Source organism: Tursiops truncatus, chromosome 5 (genome assembly GCF_011762595.2).
Source record: "Tursiops truncatus isolate mTurTru1 chromosome 5, mTurTru1.mat.Y, whole genome shotgun sequence".
Taxonomy (NCBI): Eukaryota; Metazoa; Chordata; class Mammalia; order Artiodactyla; family Delphinidae; genus Tursiops; species Tursiops truncatus.
Genome location: NC_047038.1, coordinates 85,586,184 through 85,600,027, shown reverse-complemented (window position 1 = coordinate 85,600,027; position 13,844 = coordinate 85,586,184). Strand labels below are relative to the sequence as shown.

The window sequence follows — 13,844 nt, the reverse complement described above, 5'->3', positions numbered from 1 at the left end:
AATTTAAGAAAATTGAAATCATATCAAGTATCTTTTCCGACCATAACGCTATGAGACTAGATATCAACTACAGGAAAAAATCTGTGAAAAATACGAACACCTGGAGGCTAAACAATACACTACTTAATAACCAAGAGATCATTGAAAAAATCAAAGAAGAAATTTAAAAATACCTAGAAACAAATGACAATGAAAACACGACGACTCAAAACCTATGGAATGCAGCAAAAGCAGTTCTAAGAGGGAAGTTTCTGGCAAAACAATCCTACCTTAAGAAACAAGAAACATCTCAAATAAACAACCTAACCGTATACCTAAAGCAATTAGAGAAAGAAGAACAAAAAAACCCCAAAATTAGCAGAAGGAAAAAAATCATAAAGATCAGATCAGAAATAAATGAAAAAGAAATGAAGGAAACAATAGCAAAGATTAAAACTAAAAGCTGGTTCGTTGAGAAAATAAGCAAAATTGATAAACCATTAGCCAGACTCATCAAGAAAAAATGGGAGAAGACTCAAATCAATAGAATTAGAAATGAAAAAGGATTAGTAACAACTGACACTGCAGAAATACAAGGATCATGAGAGATTAATACAGGCAACTAAATGCCAATAAAATGGACAACCTGGAAGAAATGGACAAATTCATAGAAATGCATAACCTGCTGAGACTGAACCAGGAAGAAATAGAAAATATGAAAAGACCAATCACAAGTAATGAAATTGAAACTGTGATTAAAAATCTTCCAACAAACAAAAGCCCAGGACCAGATGCCCTCACAGGCGAATTCTACCAAACATTTAGAGAAGAGGTAACACCTATCCTTCTCAAACTCTTCAAACTATAGCAGAGGGAGAACACTCCCAAACTCATTCTACGAGGCCACCATACCCTGATACCAAAACAAGACAAATATGTCACAAAAAAGAAAGCTACAGGCCAATGTCACTGATGAACATAGATACAAAAATCCTCAGCAAAATACTAGCAAACAGATTCTAACAGCACATTAAAAGGATCATACATCATGATCAAGTGGAGTTTATCCCAGGAATGCAAGGATTCTTCAATATAAACAAATCAATCAATGTGATACTCCACATTAACAAACTAAAGAATAAAAACTGTATGATCATCTTAATAGATGCAGAAAAAGCTTTTGACAAAATTCAACACCCATTTATGATAAACACTCTCCAGAAAGTGGGCATAGAGGGAACCTACCTCAACATGATAAAGGCCATATACGACAAACCCACAGCAAACATCATTCTCAATGTTGAAAAACTGAAAGCATTTCCACTAAGATCAGGAACAAGACAAGGATGTCCACTCTCAACACTATTATTCAACACTTTTGGAAGTCCTAGCCACAGCAATCAAAAAAGAAAAAGAAATAAAAGGAATCCAAATAGGAAAAGAAGAAGTAAAACTGTTTGCAGATGACATGATACTATACATAGAGAATCCTAAAGATGCTACCAGAAAACTACTAGAGCTAAGCAATGAATTTGGTAAAGTAGCAGGATACAAAATTAATGCACAGAAATCTCTGGCATTCCTATACACTAATGATGAAAAATCTGAAAGTGAAATTAAGAAAACACTCCCATTTACCACTGCAACAAAAAGAATAAAATATCTAGGAATAAACCTACCTAAGGAGACAAAAGACCTGTAGCAGAAAATTATGACACTCATGAAAGGAATTAAAGATGATACAAATAAAAGGAGCGATATACCATGTTCTTGGATTGGAAGAATCAACATTGTGAAAATGACTCTACTACCCAAAGCAATCTACATATTCAATGCAACCCCTATCTAATTACCAATGGCATATTTCACAGAACTAGAACAAAAAATTTCACAATTTGTATGGAAACACAAAAGATCCTGAATAGCCAAAGCAATTTGAGAAAGAAAAACGGAGCTGAAGGAATTAGGCTCCCTGACTTCAGACTATACTACAAAGCTACAGTAATCAAGACAGTATGGTACTGGCACAAAAATAGATATACAAATCAATGGAACAGGATAGAAAGCCCAGAGATAAACCCACGCACTTATGGTCACCTTATCTTTGATAAAGGAGGCAAGAATATACAGTGGAGAAAAGACAACCTCTTCAATAAGTGGTGCTGCGAAAACTGGACAGCTACATGTAAAAGAATGAAATTAGAACACTCCTTAACACCATACACAAAAATAAACTCAAAATGGATTAAAGACCTAAATGTAAGGCCAGACACTATCAAACTCTTAGAGGAAAACATAGGCAGAACACTCTGACATAAATCACAGCAAGATCCTTTTTGACCCACCTCCTAGAGAAATGGAAAGAAAAACAAAAATAAACAAATGGGACCTAATGAAACTTAAAAGCTTTTGCACAGCAAAGGAAACCATAAAAAAGACCAAAAGACAACCCTCAGAATGGGAGAAAATATTTGCAAATGAAGCAACTGACAAAGGTTAATCTCCAAAATTTACCAGCAGCTCATGCAGCTCAATATCAAAAAAACAAACCACCCAATCCAAAAATGGGCAGAAGATCTAAGTAGACATTTCTAGAAAGAAGATATACATATTGCCAACAAACACATGAAAGAATGCTCAACATCATTAATCATGAGAGAAGTGCATATCAAAACTACAATGCGATATCATCTCACACCAGTCAGAATGGCAATCATCAAAAAAATGTACAAACGATAAATGCTGGAGAGGGTGTGGAGAAAAGGGAACCCTCTTGCGCTGTTGGTGGGAATGTAAATTGATACAGCCACTATGGAGAACAGTATGGAGGTTCCTTAAAAAACTAAAAATCGCACTACCATACAACCCAGCAATCCCACTACTGGGCATATACCCTGAGAAAACCATAATTCAAAAAGAGTTATGTACCACAATGTTCATTGCAGCTCTATTTACAATAGCCAGGACATGGAAGCAACCTAAGTGTCCATCAACAGATGAATGGATAAACAAGAAGTGGCACATATATACAATGGAATATTACTCAGCCATAAAAAGAAATGAAATTGAGTTATCTGTAGTGAGGTGGAAGGACCTAGAGTCTGTCATACAGATTGAAGTAAGTCAGAAAGAGAAAAACAAATACCATATGCTAACACATATATATAGAATTTAAAAAACAAACAAACAAAAAATGGTCATGAAGATCCTAGGGACAAGACGGGAATAAAGATGCAGACCTACTAGAGAATGGACTTGAGGATATGGGGAGGGGGAAGGGTAAGCTGGGACAAAGTGAGAGGGTGGCATGGACATATATACAGCACCAAATGTAAAATAGCTAATGGGAAGCAGCCGCATAGCACAGGGAGATCAGCTCGGTGCTTTGTGACCACCTAGAGGGGTTGGATATGGTGGGTGGGAGGGAGGGAGATGCAAGAGGGAAGAGATATTGGTATATATGTATATGTATAACTCATTCACTTTGTTATAAAGCAGAAACTAACACACCATTATAAAGCAATTATACTCCAATAAAGATGTTAAAAAATAAAATAGAATAAATACATCTATTATGGATGCATGTTAAAAAAAAAAGTCTATGTAACTAAAGATCTAGTAGGACATGTCATGTATATTGCAAGTAAAACCAAAAATGTATATGCAATTTTCAAATACCAACCCCAAATCGAAGATCAAAAGGGTAAACACTCCAAATTACACGTGTTTGGTCTGTAGTCTAGATAAGCTACATAGGCAACCCTATGTAGCTTATCTAGAAAAGATAGACCCAGGGGTTTATTAATTCAAATATGTTAATAATTCCTCAGGGGTAGACTGGTACATTTCTTAGTGTCTTATCAAGATTTTTATTAACCAAGATAATGTCAGCAGTGTAAAATTCACGGAAAAGTTTTCAGCATGTTCTATACTTGGGAACAGTTAAGAGAGCATAGGAAATAACAGTTTCTTGAAAACATTGAGTCCTGATGCTTTTAGGGAAAAAAATGTATATAATCTTTTCTATTTCTTCCACACTTAGTTATTTTTCTGTTCAAGTTTCCTAGTTCTTGATTCAATTTCAATAATTTTAATTTTTTCAGAAATTTATTTTCTTGAGACTAAATATTTTTGGTATAGTTTCACATATTCTTATCTATTCTTCATCAGCTGTTACCTTATTATTCTCAGTTTTTAAATTGCTGCATTATATATTTGTGTGTTTTTATCAATATAAATAACCCTCTTTATCCTGGTTACTGTTATTGCTTTGGACCTCTATCCTTACTATCTCCGTATACTTGCTTGCTATCTTTGTTCCTTCTCTTTAACTTTTTGTTTTAGTTGTATATCTGACAATGTACAGGCTTTTGAAAACTGGATTTTCTTTTTAAAACCATCAAAGAGTCTTTGCCTTTTACTCCATCTGTTGAAACTACTCATGTATATTAGCATAAGTTTTATGTTTGGTATAACTCTGTCACCTTTCTTTCTACCATTTATTTCTTATGTTTCTTATGGCTAATTTCTTCATTATCTTTATTTTATTCCCCAAACACACACCCATCCCCAGAGCAATAAAGACCTCAGTAAATACTTCTAGATACTTCCCTCCCTTGGTGGGAGATTTTCTACATCTTATTCATAATAGTCTAATCATTCTGTTTTAGACAAATATGCTTTGTTCCTTTAAAGCATCTAAAAACAAAAATGAAAAAAATGTTTTTATACTAATACTTTATGTAATTTTACCTCCCAAAACACCCCTACTTGTCCCAGCTCTCTAGTGAAATCCCCCCTATTGTGACTTAACTTTGGTAATAGGCTTGGCAGCCAGGAGAGAAAATGCATGCAGCTCCTGGAGAGGACAGCTATTGCCTTGTGAGGAAGAGGCTTCTGCAATATCCCTGCATAATGCTAGCTCAACAGAGAGAGAGAACCCACTTCTGCAAACTCAGAAGGCTCAAACAAAAAAAAGTTTGCAGAGTCAAAAACTTCAGGTTATCTAGCCCAATAGCCACATCCCATGTGTCAGGTCCCAAGTTTTACCAACTAGGGCTCTGACTTTGGATCACCAGATCTATGTTGAGCATCCAACCATCACTGCAGTTCAACCACTCTATCCAGTCCTGTGTTTGGTATTCAGCTTTTCCTGCTCACCCACTGCATGAGATGAGAGCTTTTAAATAATCTACCAAAGAGAATCTCTGGATCTCAAACTCAGCTTTCAATTATGTTAACTGCCCTCCACTTTTCATTATCCACCTCTTGCACATAATTGCAAACTAGCAGCAACCATGCAATTCCACTGTCCTTATGTTTATCACCTCTAACCCTAAAATGTATGAACTGGCACTGACTTGTGCACTCACCTCTACTACCAGTGCCAGTGGTGAAAGTTTTAACAATCACACCACTGCCTGAGCTAGAAGCTGTCAGCATGCCACCTACCACCAAGTTCTCATTACCAGCACCAGCTGAGTGGTGATTGATCCAGTCCCCAAATCTCATCTTAACATTAGTTTTCTTGGAGCTCTTTCAGTACTACCTACTACAGATTAGGCTTTCTGGGTACCAGACACTTAAATAAAGTAAATGTGCAAAGGTTTATTGAGAAGTAACACCTGTTAAAGGAAAAGAGAGGAAGCAGGATCTGGCGGGGAAAGCTATCAGACGCCAATCTGACAAAAGTCTCTTCCAGACCAGCTGGGAACTATGGAGTAAATAATGTGTTAGAGAAATCCACACTGGGTGGAAATGACTAAACCTTTATACCACTACCTTGCTCAGTCATTGGCTGAGGGCTACCCAGGGAAGAAAATGCCCTGAGCTTGAAAACTGAGGCAAACCTTGACAAAGCTAACAGCTAGAGTCTGTCAGGTTGTATTAAGCATATATTTTTACTCTGATACTTTGATATCTGAGGCCTTGCTGACCCTGGAGGGAATGCCTCTTCCAGGGCCAGCTAATTCCCAGAGACGGCAAATGACTCCACTGTGAGCATGTCCTCCATATGCAAACCAACCAACCCAGAGCTTATAACCCAACCATCTCCTTTTTTTGAGCTCTTATACTCTGGGCCATCATTCCTCTGCCAGGGAATAGTGTACGCAGTATTACAGTGTACCCACACCAGGGCCAGGTACCAGACAACAGGGGACAGCCCCTATGCCACAGAGCCCACTGAAATTATTTCAACTAGCCAAGCATCAGCCTGCTTACCCCGAATCATCTGTCCTTCTGATGGAAATCACAATAAAGGCTCTTGCACATAGTTCTTTCTTTTTCCCTCTGCTCCTGACTCTGCTTCCCCATGTGACCCTGCATGGTGTGACATGTCCCCTTCTTGGGAACAGTAAGTAACAAACTATCTTTTCAATCAATGGCAATCATCTCCTGATCTGCTAGCCTCACCTTATCTAAATAAAAATGAAATCTATGTTTTAAAATATAGGTACTCATACTCTTTGCAGTTGAGCAGTTTGTCTTGAAGAATGATCTGAAGGCTACCTCCATGTGTCCTACAGGAGTGATTTTTTTAAAGTGGATCAATCATAGCTGTAATACTTCAGAAAGCAGTGAATTTTTATTCACTATTTCATTCACTACTTTTTTAATTAACCACATACCAGTTAGGGATGACTGGCTCTGAAAACATAGCAGTCCTTTCCCCCATGGGCCCTATGGTCTACTGTAGAATAATTTCAAAAGGTGTGCTGAACACTGTAATGAGTATGAGAGGAGAAGCAAACAGATGTGGGATCACAATGAAGAGGAACCAACCTCTCCTAAGTGTGAAGAAGCCCTCATGGATGGAAAAGCATATAAGCATTCCTGAAAGACTATTCAGATTTGGACACTAAAAAGAAATTTGTTGAAAGAGGTATGAAACAATAGGGAAAGCTGAGGGAACAGAGCTGGAGGAGACAGAGAGGGCAGTATATTCAAATAACTAAAGGAAATTCAGTGTATAGTGTAGAGTTCTAGAAGCAGGGTGGGAAAGGAGGGTGAAAAGGTAGGGAAAGTCTAGATGCTGCAGGGCTCTGCCACCCATGTTAAGGAGAGTGAACTCTCTTAAATGCAAGAGAAGCTACTGAAGAATTTTTAAGAGGGTAGTGACATAACTCAATGTGTAAAGATCACTCTTGTATGAAAAAAAGACTAGAGTGGAAAAAAAAATATGGGCAGAAAAGCTAATCAGAAGACTGTGGCAGTAATCCAGCTAAAAGATCAGAGTGGCCTGGAGTCATATAGTGGCAGTGGGTATAAGGACAAGGGGAAAATGGGTTCAATAAATATTTATGCACATAAGACATTAAGAAAAGAGATGGAGTCAAGGATGACACCCAGATTTCTGGTGTGAGAAACTGGGTGAATGGAAGGTGACTTATAGAGATAGGAAATACTGGAGAAGCATATTAGGAAGAGGAAGCATAAAGATGTGCATGTAAAGAACAAGTAAAAAGATTAGCCTCCCAAGGGAGGACAAAAACATCTTCCACTATAATAAGAAGGATATAGGCAGATGCATAAAATTTACAGATACAATAACAAGTAGTTGAGGGAGTGTCCATCTGAAGGTGGTTCTATCTTCACCTGTTGATAGAAAAAGTTCTATCTTTTTCTCCAACAGTAGAACTGTAAGTCATCTGTTGAAAGCAAATGCAGAAAGTAAGGGATAGAAAATAAACATTTGGGGAAGAATAGATAAGATATGAAATGGTTTTTGTAAATACTAAACACCGACCATGGAAACCTAGCTATATTGCTGGGCAGTAGTGAAGAGCCAGATAAGACCAGCAGTTATAAATTGATAATGGGATCAATCTTAAACTAGATACTTACAACGGTTATGTATATTCATACTCTTCTTATTATCGACCAAATAAAAGATCACTTAAAGCCTTTTGTGGATATATTGGGTAATTTTAATTTGAGTTTACCAGCCGGAACTTTCAATTGATCAGATGACTTATGTTGTATATTAATATGTACTTTATTTATTTGCCCTGATTGCCTCTCTGAATGTGGAGGGAAAAGAGCAAGAGTCAAACTTTCATATGTATATAGGAAGACAGAAATTACCCTTTATAAAGGAGAAAATGACTCTATGCAGCTCAAGGGAGACTGAAGTGGAGAACTTAGGAGAGGGGTAAAGGATACATGCTTCCTCCTCTAACAAGATAAAAAGGTATCTATAACCAAGATGCTTCTTTGACCTCTTAGTATTAGAAACTGGCTTAAAAAAATTTACATGTGGAAAGCACAAGAAAATAGTTGGCTCTCAACATAAAAGCCATCACAGATTGTAATAAGCTTCTTTGGATTTCTTAAACCATGTTTGAAGGAATGCTGTAGGAATAAGATTACTTTGGAGAAGCATGGTCACATATGTGAATCTAGGGAGGGGGTATTTTAGAAACACCCAGGGCCATTTTCAAACTGTATGTGCTTTCCACCTCTCAGCAATTGTGACTTCTACACATGTATACACACACTGCCTTGAGAATCAGTGTTGAAGGAGTGACCACATTACAAATTGTTGCATTGCCAGGTGCTTTACATTTGTTAGTTCATTTGATTGGATTTGACTGAATTTTCATTTTTCCATGAGAATGGTATTTTAACTTCATTTGTATGTATAAGAAAACTGAGGCATACACAGATAAACAATTTTGTTGGACCCCACTGGGTAGTGAATATTGGGTGGGCCAAAAAGTGCTTTTGGTTTTTTAAGTAAAAATAAAAGACACATTTTTCATTTTCACCAAGAACTTTATTGAACAACATATTCACCCTTTAGTTCCACTACCTTCTGCCATTTTTCAGGCAACTTCATAATTCCATCTTCCCAAAACTTATCTTTCTCAGTAAATAACGGTTCCAGGTGCCTTTTACAGTCTTCCAGGGAATTGAAATTTTTTCCATTAAGAGAATTTTGTAAAGGCCAAAATAAATGGAAATCCGAAGGTGCAATGTCTGGTGAATACAGAAGATGAATCAGAACTTCCCACCCAAGCTGTAACAGTTTTTGCCTGGTCATCAAAGAAACATGCGGTCTTGCATTATCCTGATGGAAGATTATACATATTCTGTTGACTAATTCTAGATGCTTTTCGTTGGGTGCTGCTTTCAGTTGGTCTCAGTGGGAGCAGTACTTGTTGGAATTAATCGTTTGGTTTCCTGCAAGGAGCTCATAATACAGGACTCCCTTCCAATCCCACCATATATACAACATCACCTTCTTTGGATGAAGACCAGCATTTGGTGTGGTTGGTGGTGGTTCATTTCGCTTGCCCCACAATCTCTTCCATTCCACGTTGTTGTACATTATCCACTTTTCATCACCCATCACAATTTGTTTTAAAAACAGAATGTTTTCATTACGTTTCAGTAGAGAACTGCACATGGAAATAAGGTCAAGAAGGTTTTTTTCACTTAACTTAGGTGGAACACAAACATCAAAGCAATTCACATAACCAAGCTGGTGCAAATGATTTTCAATGCTTGATCTGGATATTTTGAGTATGTAGGCTATCTCCCTCATGCTATAACATTGATTGTTCTGAATTAATATTTTGATTTGATTGCTATCAACTTCAACTGGTCTACCTGACCGTGGAGCACTGTCCAGCAAGAAATCTCCAGCACGAAACTTTGCAAACCACTTTTGACACATTTGATCAGTCACAGCACCTTCTCCATACACTGTACAAATATTTTTTTGCATTTCAGCTGCATTTTTACCTTTCTTGAAATAATATAGCATAATATGCCAAGAATGTTGCTTTTTTCCCATCTTCAATATTAAAATGGCTACACAAAAATTCAGCAATTTTGATGTCTTTTTTTAAATGCACACTGATATGACAACTGTCACATACTACTTAACAAAATTGTTTCGAATGACATTAAACACAACTAAGTGCTACTAGAGCCATCTTATGGAAAAAAACAAACGTTTTGGCGCACCGAATAGAAGAACCAAGATTTGATTCCAGGTGTATTCTAACTCCAAAGAATGTACTGTTTCTACTACATGCCTTCTGAATAGATAAAAGCCTTTGAAACATAGTAGGACATACTTATTCCCTTACCTCCCACTGCCTACAAGCCATAATCCACAAAATATACAAACAGCTCATGCACCTCAAAATCAAAAAAACCAAACACCCCAATCAAAAAAGTTGGCAGAAGACCTAAATAGACATCTCTCCAAAGAAGACATACAGATGGCCAACAAACACATAAAAAGATGCTCAAAGATTCTACCAAAACAGACAAAGATAGCAAAAAAAGAAGAAAATTACAGGCCAATATCACTGATGAACATAGAGGCAAAAATCCTCAAGAAAATGCTAGCAAACAGAATCCAACAGCACATTAAAAGGATCATACTCCATGATCAAGTGGGATTTATCCTAGGGATGCAAGGATTCTTCAATATAAACAAATCAATCAATGTGATACACCACATAAACAAACTGAAGAATAAAAACTGTATGATCATCTTAATAGATGCAGAAAAAGCTTTTGACAAAATTCAACACCCATTTATGATAAACACTCTCCAGAAAGTGGGCATAGAGGGAACCTACCTCAACATGATAAAGGCCATATACGACAAACCCACAGCAAACATCATTCTCAATGTTGAAAAACTGAAAGCATTTCCACTAAGATCAGGAACAAGACAAGGATGTCCACTCTCAACACTACTGTTCAACAGTTTTGGAAGTCCTAGCCACAGCAATCAGAGAAGAAAAATAAATAAAAGGAATCCAAATTGGAAAACAAGAAGTAAAACTATCACTGTTTGCAGATGACATGATACTATATATAGAAAACCCTAAAGATGCCACCAGAAAACTACTAGTGCTAATCAATGAATTCGGTAAAGTTCCAGGATACAAAATTAATACACAGAAATCTCTTACATTCCTATACACTAACAATGAAAGATCAGAAAGAGAAATTAAAGAAACAATCCTACTTGCCATTGCAACAAAAAGAATAAAATACCAGGGATTAACCTACCTAAGGAAGCAAAAGACCTGTATGCAGAAAACTGTAAGATACTGACAAAAGAAATCAAAGACGATACCCACAGATGGAGAAATATAACATGTTCTTGGATTGGAAGAATCAATATTGTGAAAATGACTATACTACCCAAAGCAATCTATAGATTCAATGCAATCCCTATCAAACTACCAAAGGCCTTTTTCACAGAACTAGAACTAAAAATTTTACAATTTGTATGGAAACACAAAAGACCCTGAATAGCCAAACTAATCTTGAGAAAGAAAAATGGAGCTGGAGGGATCAGGCTCCCTGACCTCAGACTATACTACAAAGCTACAATAATCAAGACAATATGGTACTGGCACAAAAACAGAAATATAGATCAATGGAACAGGATAGAAAGCCCAGAAATAAGCCCATGCACCTCTGGTTACCTAATCTATGACAAAGGAGGCAAGAATATACAATGGAGAAAAGAGTCTCTTCAATAAGTGGTGCTGGGAAAACTGGACAGCTACATGTAAAAGAATGAAATTAGGACACTCCTTAACACCATACACAAAAATAAACTCAAAATGGATTAAAGACCTAAATGTAAGGCCGGAGACGATTAAGCTCTTAAAGGAAAACATAGGCAGAACATTCTTTGACATATATCACAGCAAGATCTTTTTTGACCCACCTCCTACAGTAATGAAAACAAAAATAAACAAGTGGAACCTAATGAAACTTAAAAGCTTTTGGACAGTACAGGAAACCATAAACAAGACCAAAAGACAAAACTCAGAATGGGAGAAAATATTTGCAAATCATGCAACTGACAAGTGATTAATCTCTAAAATATACAAACAGCTCATGCAGCTCAATATCAAAAAACCAAACAACCCAATCCCGAAATGGGCAGAAGACCTAAATAGACATTTCTCCAAAGAAGACGTACAGATTGCCAACAAACACATGAAAGAATGCTCAACATCACTAACCATTAGAGAAATGCAAATCACAACTACAATGAGGTATCACCTCACACCGGTCCGAATGGCCATCATCAAAAAATGTACAAACAATAAATCCTGGAGAGGGTGTGGAGAAAAGGGAACCCTCTTGCACTGTTGGTGGGAATGTAAATTGATACAACCACTATGGAGAACAGTATGGAGCTTCCTTATAAAACTAAAAATAGAACTACCATATGACCCAGCAATCCCACTCCTGGGCATATGCCCTGGGAAAACCATAATGCAAAAGGACACTTGCAATGTTCATTGCAGCACTATTTACAATAGCCAGGACGTGGAAGCAACCTAAATGTCCATCAGCAGAAGAATGGATAAAGAAGATGTGGTACATATATGCAATAGAATACGATTCAGCCATAAAAAGGAATGAACCTGTGCCATTTGCAGAGACATGGATGGAACTAGAGACTGTCATACAGAGTGTACTAAGTCAGAAAAAGAAAAACAAATATCATATAATATTGCTTACATGTGGAATCTAGAAAAATGATAAACTTATTTGCGAAACAGAAATAGAGACACAGATATAGAGAACAAAGGTATGGATACCAGGTGGGGAAAGAAGGATGGGATGAATTGGGAGACTGGGATTGACATATATACGGTTCTATGTATAAAATAGATAACTAATGAGAACCTACTGTATAGCACAGGGAACTCTACTCAATGCTCTGTGGTGACCTAAATGGGGAGGAAATCCAAAAAGAGGGGATATATGTATAGCTGATTCACTTTTCTGCACTGCAGAAACTAACACAACATTGTAAAGCAACTATACACCAATAAAAATTAATTTCAAAAAAAAGAACCTGCACATAGTAAGAAACAAAATAAAATAGACTCTTGGCCAGACTTAGAAAATCCAATTACTACCCCACTTTTAAATTTACACTTATACTAAATGTAAATATTTCTATTTAAACAACATTTACAACTTTCAAATGGTGGGCACATCATTAACTTTCTTTTTCTATCTATATAATAACTCTGTGAAGGAGGTCATGACAAATTCATTACCAGCCATAGCCATACGAAAGTGCTGCCCTGGACATGATGACTAAACAATCTCCAAATTCAAAGAAAACACTCTGGCCCACGCCTTCTTACATCATCTGCCTTTTGGTTGTTTTCTTCTGCTCATATTGTTGTGACGGGTTCCACTGAATGACTCATACTTCTTTTAAAGCTAGGTCTATTTTCAGACATTTGTGTATTTGGAGATACTGTCTTTACCATGATCTCCCCACTCAGCCTAGGCAGGCAAAAGAACCAATCTTGATAGTGTTTACACTACATGATTTATCCTCCATCAAAACAAATGATCTCTTCTATTGATATTTCCCTGAAGCTTGTTCCTGTCAGTCTTAGGTCACATTGTCTTGGTTTTGTGAATATACAGCTGGAGGAATAAAATCAAGCCTATGGCAGGGAAGAAGAGGATTCTGATTTTTTTTGTACAATGTCATTCTACATTCCTTATTCTTGCAATGGCTTCCCTATAGAATAGAAAAGGTCAAGGCCTATCCTGCCACTCCCTGAGGATCTGAAAATTAAGAGTCAACATCTTTTGAATAATTCCTTGTTAAGAGCAATTCCTTTGCCTCACAAACCATAATTTTTTTGTTTTTTATTAATTTTTATTGGAATATAGTTGCTTTACAATGTTGTGTTAGTTTCTGCTGTGCAGAAAAGTGAATCAGCTATACATATATACATATATCCCCTCTTTTTTGGATTTCCTCCCCATCTAGGTCACCACAGAGCATTGAGTAGATTCCCTGTGCTATACAGCAGGTTCTCATTAGTTACCTATTTTATACA

The 13,844-nt window shown here is 36.8% G+C and overlaps 1 long non-coding RNA gene across 6 annotated transcripts in view; it reads right to left on the bottom strand.

Moving 5' to 3' along the window:
- Window positions 1-8,742: 8,742 nt before the first annotated feature.
- The window catches only part of LOC109548823 (uncharacterized), a 199,662-nt gene continuing 194,560 nt past the window's right edge, over window positions 8,743-13,844 (bottom strand). For all 6 annotated transcript variants that reach the window (XR_012332014.1, XR_012332018.1, XR_012332019.1 and 3 more), the window contains one exon: window positions 8,743-9,380. This is a non-coding gene — a long non-coding RNA (uncharacterized lncRNA). The remainder of the gene's footprint in view (window positions 9,381-13,844) is intronic.